This window comes from Microcaecilia unicolor, chromosome 1, assembly GCF_901765095.1.
Source record: "Microcaecilia unicolor chromosome 1, aMicUni1.1, whole genome shotgun sequence".
In the NCBI taxonomy this organism is placed as follows: Eukaryota; Metazoa; Chordata; class Amphibia; order Gymnophiona; family Siphonopidae; genus Microcaecilia; species Microcaecilia unicolor.
The window spans coordinates 718789462-718797126 of record NC_044031.1 but is presented as its reverse complement, the minus strand read 5'-3'; positions in this window follow the sequence as shown (position 1 = coordinate 718797126).

Below are 7665 nucleotides of genomic sequence, written 5' to 3'. Positions count from 1 at the left end.
TTATTCGTACCTGGGGCAATGGAGGGTTAAGTGACTTGCCCAGAGTCACAAGGAGCTGCAGTGGGAATTGAACTCAGTTCCACAGGATCGAAGTCCACTGCACTAACCACTAGGCTACTCCTAGAAAGGAGCAATCTTCCCATACCTTTATTGTACTATTACTACTACTTATTGCTATAGTGCTACTAGATGTATGCAGCACTATGCATAAACTTCACTTTTGAATTACAATTCTATTTTTATTACTTGCTTTTTCTCAGTCAGCATTTGTGTCTACTTTTAATTCTTTTTTTTGTTGCCATACAAACTTTATTCAGTAAGAATTGCAAAAACTAGCTTGAAATGATGCTGAAATTGCAAGATAATTTTTTGCATTCTTTAATTCTGCATATGTCCACAAAAGTGGTGAGTGGCAAAGAGTTTTGTTTGCATTGTATTGAAACAAAATGCATGTCTCTGTCTTGACCCACAGGGGGTGCTGTGGTGTAGCCAGTTTAACTTTGGCTCCTAAAACTGCGTCATGGATGTAGCCATGTATTAGAGACTTTCTCTGCTGTTATGTTAATAAAAGCAAAACAATATGGTATCAATGACTCTGAAACAAAGCACTTGTATTCTTCTGATTGATGAATCTGAATGTACAGCACCTAGCTATAGAAAGTGCCTGCATGTTTTAGCTATGAATTAATGATTTTGATTATAACCATATAAATACCATAAATATTCAGCACAAGTTTCATATTATCAATACCATGAATCTTCAGTGCAGTGTAAGGGATGGGGCCCTTTTACTAAAGTCCATTAGATTTTGCAGTTACCACAGATTCATACTGGAAATTAATGCTTGGTAACTGCAAAATTATAGCAGCTACTATTGGGGATGTTTCCTGCAATTTTTGATAAAGGTCTTGATTAAAAGTTTCCATGTTGTCAGTGCACAGTAAATGCAGTTCATTAAGGGCAGGATTCTGTAAATGGCATTAAAAATGTAGGTGCATCGGAATAATACAAGTCCATAAACTGCTACTAAACGGACTTGGAAAAATCCAAAATTCCAGGAATAACATGTATAGAATGTTTGTACGTTTGGGAAGCTTGCCAGGTGCCCTTGGCCTGGATTGGCCGCTGTCGTGGACAGGATGCTGGGCTCAATGGACCCTTGGTCTTTTCCCAGTATGGCATTACTTATGTACTTATGTACTTATGTACTTATGTACTTATAATTCACATAGTACTATTCTATAAACCATGTCTATATCAAGATGCAGTTTATATAAGAGAGAATAAACTGGGGGAACACACATACACATTTAGGTGCAGCCATGTACAGCACTGAAAACCTTGTATAAAAAGCCTAAATGTACGTGCATTCCCCCAAATTCTATAACACACATACATTTGATTGATGCCCCCAACATGCCTTTACTTCTCCCATGGCCGCATTCTCTTTTCAGTTATGTGCATTGGAATTTACACGTGCCTCTTTTTAGAAAATGCCTAAAAGGAAGTGTGCATAAATTCCAATTATTGCCAATTAGTGATGATAATTGCTTGTTGTCAGCCCGTTATTATGATAATTGGCTCATCACTCAATTGAATAGTGTACGTAAATTGGCCGCACACATAATTTAATGTGTGCTACTCATCACGCCTTAATTGTGTGTTACTCAGTGCATGGTAAGTGCAGTGCATTGAGGGGCCGATGAGTTGTTCCCTTATAGGGTATTGAAGTGTTGCCCAGTGCATCCCAGGATGCAGCACACAGGGCACCACCATTTTGAAGGCGGTCTCCGGGAGGAGGGAGTGCTACTCCCTCCTCCCTTCTAAAGGTATGGGGGGCACTAGGCCACCGGTGGGGGTGGGGGTAGGTTTGCTCACTGGGCCACCAGGGACAGTTTTTTGGTGTCACGGGGATTAGAGGGACTAGAGGTCCACTGGAACTCCAGTCTCTTTGTGCCCAGGTGGGGGGGGGGGGGGGGGAGGAGAAAACCACTGGGCCACCAGGGAAAATTGTCCAAGGGGTTTAGGAGGGCTAGAGGTCCATCAGACCTCCAGCCCCTGTACCCTGTATCCAGGGGAGGGGGGTGGGGGCCTGTAAGCATGCAATTGCATGCTGGACAGAGCTCCCCATTCCTCTCCAGTGCTCCACAAACCCTAATGCCAGCTCTGAGCCGGCATTAGGGTTTCCTGCAGCAGCAGCAGCAGCAGCACCCTTGTTTGGCACACTGCCCACTGAGCATTGGGGAGGAATAGTTAATGCCCTTTTTAACATGCATTTGCATGCTTGTTGCAGTCAGAGCCAGTGAGCACATTGTTTCACATGCTCGCCGGCTCTGATCACGAGGGTGGGAGTAAACACGGGTACTAATAGCCTCTAGCACCCACGTTTGCTTCTGATCACTGGCCCCCAGGTGCTGCAACCTTTCTACATTTGTTGTCCACCTACACCCTGCCTAGTGATGCCCCTTAGCAAAACAAATACTATTAACATTCGGGTTAGTCCACAGTAATGGCAAAAACTACCACAAAACTGCATTTGTGAATTAACTATTACTGTGTGCTAAACCATGTGTTAGCCTATGGACTTTAGTAAAAAAGGATCCTATAGTAGTAGCAAAGCTGTGACACAAAATTATTCATAGTTGTTAAAACAGCAGAAGATTGGAAGTATGCAGAAAGATCTTGTAGGACTAGGAGACTGGGTATCTGAATTACAGATGAAATGTAATGTGGCGGAGTGGCCTAGTGGTTAGAGCAGTGGCGCTCCTAGGGGGGGGCGGTGGGGGCGGTCCGCCCCGGGTGCACGCCGCCAGGGGGGGGGGGGGTGCCGCGCGCGCCTGCCCTCTGTTGTTCCATGCTTCTTCTCTGCCCCAGAACAGGTTACTTCCTGTTCCGGGGCAGAGAAGAAGCATGGAACAACGGAGGACAGGCGCGCGCAGCACCCCCCCCCCGGCAGCGTGCACCCGGCGGGGGGGGGGGTTCTTTCACGGGGGTGTCCTTTCGCCGGGGGGGGGTCCGCGCTGCATCGGGGGGGGGGGGGGCGCTGCACCCGGGGGGCGGGGCAAATCGGCGATCCGCCCCGGGTGCCAGCCCCCCTAGGAACGCCACTGGGTTAGAGCACCAGTCTTGCAATCCAGAGGTGGCCAGTTCAAATCCCACTGCTGCTCCTTGTGATCTTGGGCAAAGTCACTTAACCCTCCATTGCCTCAGGTACAAACTTAGATTGTGAGCCCTCCTGGGACAGAGAAATATCCAGAGTACCTGAATGTAACTCACCTTGAGCTACTACTGAAAAAGGTGTGAGCAAAATCTAAATAAATAAATACATAAATAAAGATTCCATTCAGAATATCAAAGAATAGCAAGATTCCATGTAGAACCCCAAAGAATATCAAGATTCTGGAATCCTAAAGAGTGACAAGATTCCATGCAGAATCTCAAACAGTAGCAACATTCCATGTAGAACCCTAAAGCCTAACAAACCAGTCTTGCAATCCAGAGGTGGCCAGTTCAATCCCACTGCTGCTCCTTGTGATCTTGGACAAGTCACTTAATCCTCCATTGCCTCAGGTACAAACTTAGATTGTGAGCCCTCCTGGGACAGAGAAATATCCAGAGTACCTGAATGTAACTCACCTTGAGCTACTACTGAAAAAGGTGTGAGCAAAATCTAAATAAATAAATGTGAAAAGCTACAAAGTGAAGACAGAATGCCAGTTCAAAGGACTTTGATTTGGCTCAGTATGGCTTTTCTTATGTTCTTATTTATTTCAGTAATTGTAAACTTTTTGAACTTATAACCTGATTTTATTTATTATTGAAAACACTAATACAGAAGCTGAATTGGAAACATATTTTGGAGAGAAAAAGATTATGATGCAGAAACATATGAAAGCAGAGTTCCTCTAAGGGGGGTCAATATTCATAGGGTCCTACCTGCTTAAATCACATTGAACTAGCTGGCCACCCAATATTAAGTGGCCCTTATCCAAGCAGTGCTGCTGACATAATCCGGGTAGTGCTGGAGTGGTCTGGCACAGAGTCAGCGTGGGCCCAGAAGTTATGTGGCACCCGCATAACTTCCAGGTTGACGGTTACGGTTTATGATTTACTTTATTTGATATACTGTCTTTCCTTTAACAATAGCAAAGTGGTTAACACCAAACGCAATAAGAAAATACTGCAAACGGGAAAGGAATGCCAGTGTTGAAAGGAAAGAGTAGGAGAATAGACAGACAAAGAGGGGTTAAGGGGTGAGGCAAAGGTGGGATCCCCAAAGGGAAAAGATAGTATTAGTCTTTAAAAAGGGAGGGAGGAAGATTGCAGCACTAATACACCTTTACAGCATCATCTGCAGCCAACTGCACATTGAAAGATTTCTCAAAAAGGTATGTTTTCAATAGGGATCTGAATCTGGGATAAACAGATTTGAGTCTAACATTTTGTGGCAGGGAATTCCAAAGAGAAGGGTAACCAAAAAAAAAAAGGCTCTGGGGCCCTTTTACTAAGCTGCGTAAGCTTCTACGCACGCCAAAATTGGAGTTACTGCATGTCTACCACATGGCTCTTGCGGTAATTTAATTTTTGGCGTGCATCTGCTACGTGCATCGAAAAAATAATTTATATTTTCGGCCGCGCATATTGGCCGCGCACCAAGTGACATTTGGCACATGTAGGTCATTACCACCTGGTTACTGCATCAGTCTTTACCGCTAGGTCAATGGCTGGTGGTAAGGTTTCAGACCCAAAATGGACGCACAGCAATTTTGCTTTTGCCACACACAGCTCCTCTGGGTTGCTGATTCCTGCTCAAAAGGACCTTTCCTTACCTGCTGACCCCTTTTATGTCTTCCCTCTCCGTCCCGCCCCCCTTTCCCTATTTTCCTTAACCCTTTCCTTCCCGCTGGCCTACAGCCCAGTTGTGTCCGGCCTCCCTAATTGGTTTGGCCTCCTCCTAAATGGACGCACAGCAATTTTGCTTTTGCCACACATCCATTTTCAGCAAAAATAAAAAAAAAGGTATTTTTTTAGAGGTGTGCTGAAAAATGATTCTGTGCGTGCCCAAAACCCGCATCTACACTACCACACCACAGGCCACTTTTCAGCGCGCCTTTGGGACCCCTCTATTTCTTGTAGAGTCGTAGTGGGCTTGATAAACTAATCTGGAGGCACTAGTCATTCAAAGAGTGCAGAACTTGAGGGGGTAGTAGGTATGAATAAGACAGGAAAGGTAAGATGGGACAGTAGAGTGGATGGATTTATAAGTGAGGATAAGAATCTTCAATTGAATACTGAATGAAATGGGTAGCCAATGTATTGAATGAACAAGGGTGTGATTGAAGGTTCACCCAAACCCCGGATATTCAATACCTAGACCATAGAAACATGATGGCAGATAAAGGCCATATGGCCCATTCAGTCTGCCCATCCTCTGTAATCCCTAACTCTTCCTTTTCCTAAGCGACCCCACATGCTTATCCCATGCCTTTTTAAATTCTGACACAGTTCTCGACCACAACCTCCACCGGGAGGCCATTCCATGCCTCCACCACCCTTTCTGTGAAATAATACTTTCTTAGATTACTCCTAAGCCTATTCCCTCTTAACTTCATCGTAGGCCCCCTCATTCCAGAGTTCTCCTTCAGTTGAAAAAGGCTCACTTCCTGTACATAAATGCCCTTGAGATATTTAAACGTCTCTATCATGTCTCCTCTCTCCCTCCTCTCTTCCAGCGTATACTTGTTGAGGTTCATAAGCCTGTTTCTATATTTTTTGTGTTCAAGACCGCTTACTAATTTTGTAGCCGCCCTCTGGACCAACTCCATCCTGTTTATATCTTTTCATAGGTGCGGTCTCCAGAACTGCACACAGTACCCTAAATGGGGCCTCACCAGAGACTTATACAATGGCACTATCACCTCCTTTTTCCTGCTGGTCATCCCTCTTTTTATGCACCCAAGCATCCTTCTGGCTTTGGCCGTCGCTTTTTCTACCTGTTTGGAAGCTTTAAGGTCATCAGATACAATCACCCCCAAGTCCTGCTCTTCCTTCGTACACTGAAGCACTTCACCCCCTATACTGTACTATTTCCTCAGATTCTTGTGACCCAAATGCATGACCCTGCATTTTTTGGGATTAAATCTTAGTTGCCAAATATAGGTCCATTCTTCCAGCTTCACTAGGTCCTTCCTCATGTCATTCACACCCTCTAGGATGTCCACCTTATTGCAGAGTTTGGTATCATCCACAAAGAGATAAACCTTAACAGACAGCCCTTCCACAGTATCGCTTACAAAGACGTTAAAAAGAGCCAACCCAAGGACCGATCCCTGCAGTACTCCACTGACAAAATCCTTTTCTTCAGAGCAAGCTCCATTTACCAGTACCATACAGCGCTGCGTACATCTAGTAGCGCTATAGAAATGATAAGTAGTAGTAGTATTCAACCAATTTTTAACCCAATCAGTTACTCTAGGTCCCATACCGAGGGCACTCAACTTATTTATCAGTTGCCTGTGTGGAACCGTGTCAAAGGCTTTGCTGAAATCCAAGTATACCACATCAAGCGCCCCTCCCATGTCCAATTGTTTGGTCACCCAGTCGAAGAAGTCAGTCAGATTCATCTGATGTGACCTGCCACTAGTGAAGTCATGCTGCCTCGACTTCTGCATTCCATGCAGTAGTGTTTCCACTAGCTTATTCCCCACCAAGGTCAGACTGACAGGTCTGTAATTCCCAACCTCCTGCTTACTTCCATTCTTGTGCAAAGGAACCACATTCACCCTTCTCCAGTCCTCCAGGACCACTCCAGTCTCTAAGGAAAATAAATGTAGATATAAAGGCATGGGGATTTCGATGAATAATAGATCTTGTAAAATGATTAGAGCTGCCCCCTTTCTCTCAGAGCCTACATGGTAAAACATATGCCATCTCTTGTAATCAGGCACAGAGCATCAAGAGAATTACATATAAGCAACAATTGGGTTTCAAGTTCAGTAGTGATTGTTCTATAATAAGGGAACAAGAATCCAAATCTTAAAGCAGAAATATTGAATGTGAAGGTGGACACACCGCATTTTCACCCATATCAAGTATAAGCCTCTGTCAGCCTCCAGCTTGCTCTCTCCTTATCAGCTTGGTGTGAGCTTATAAACCTTTAACTTCACTTTATGAATAAGCAGAAAACCTTTCACTGATAGCTGTCCAGTCATGTATCTGTGGATGTAAAATGGTGAAATGTGTGATTCTGGCTGGGAAACACTGGAGTACAAGCATTTTTAATGGTTACTTTTAACCAGTACATTTGTAGGGGCACATTTTTAGCAGGTACATTTGGAAAGCTGTACCCTTCTGGGTATTTAGAATTGCAAGTCTTAGGCAGAACCAAAATCTACACATGCATTCTCCAATTCAGACAGGAAATGCACATGGATGCCTACATTTATCAACTTCAGGATTTACAGCTGCTCTCAGTTTATTTTATCTCAAGTCGCAACAGCGGTGGTGGTGGCAGTGAAAGCAGCCAGGCTCGGCTCGCCTCCAGCCTTCCTTTCCTCTCCCACTCTCCTCTGACGTAATGTTTATTTTCATTATAGTGTTTGGAATATGTCCACTTTGACAATCAGGTGCTCAACATTAAAAGTTTATATTTATTTACTTATTTAT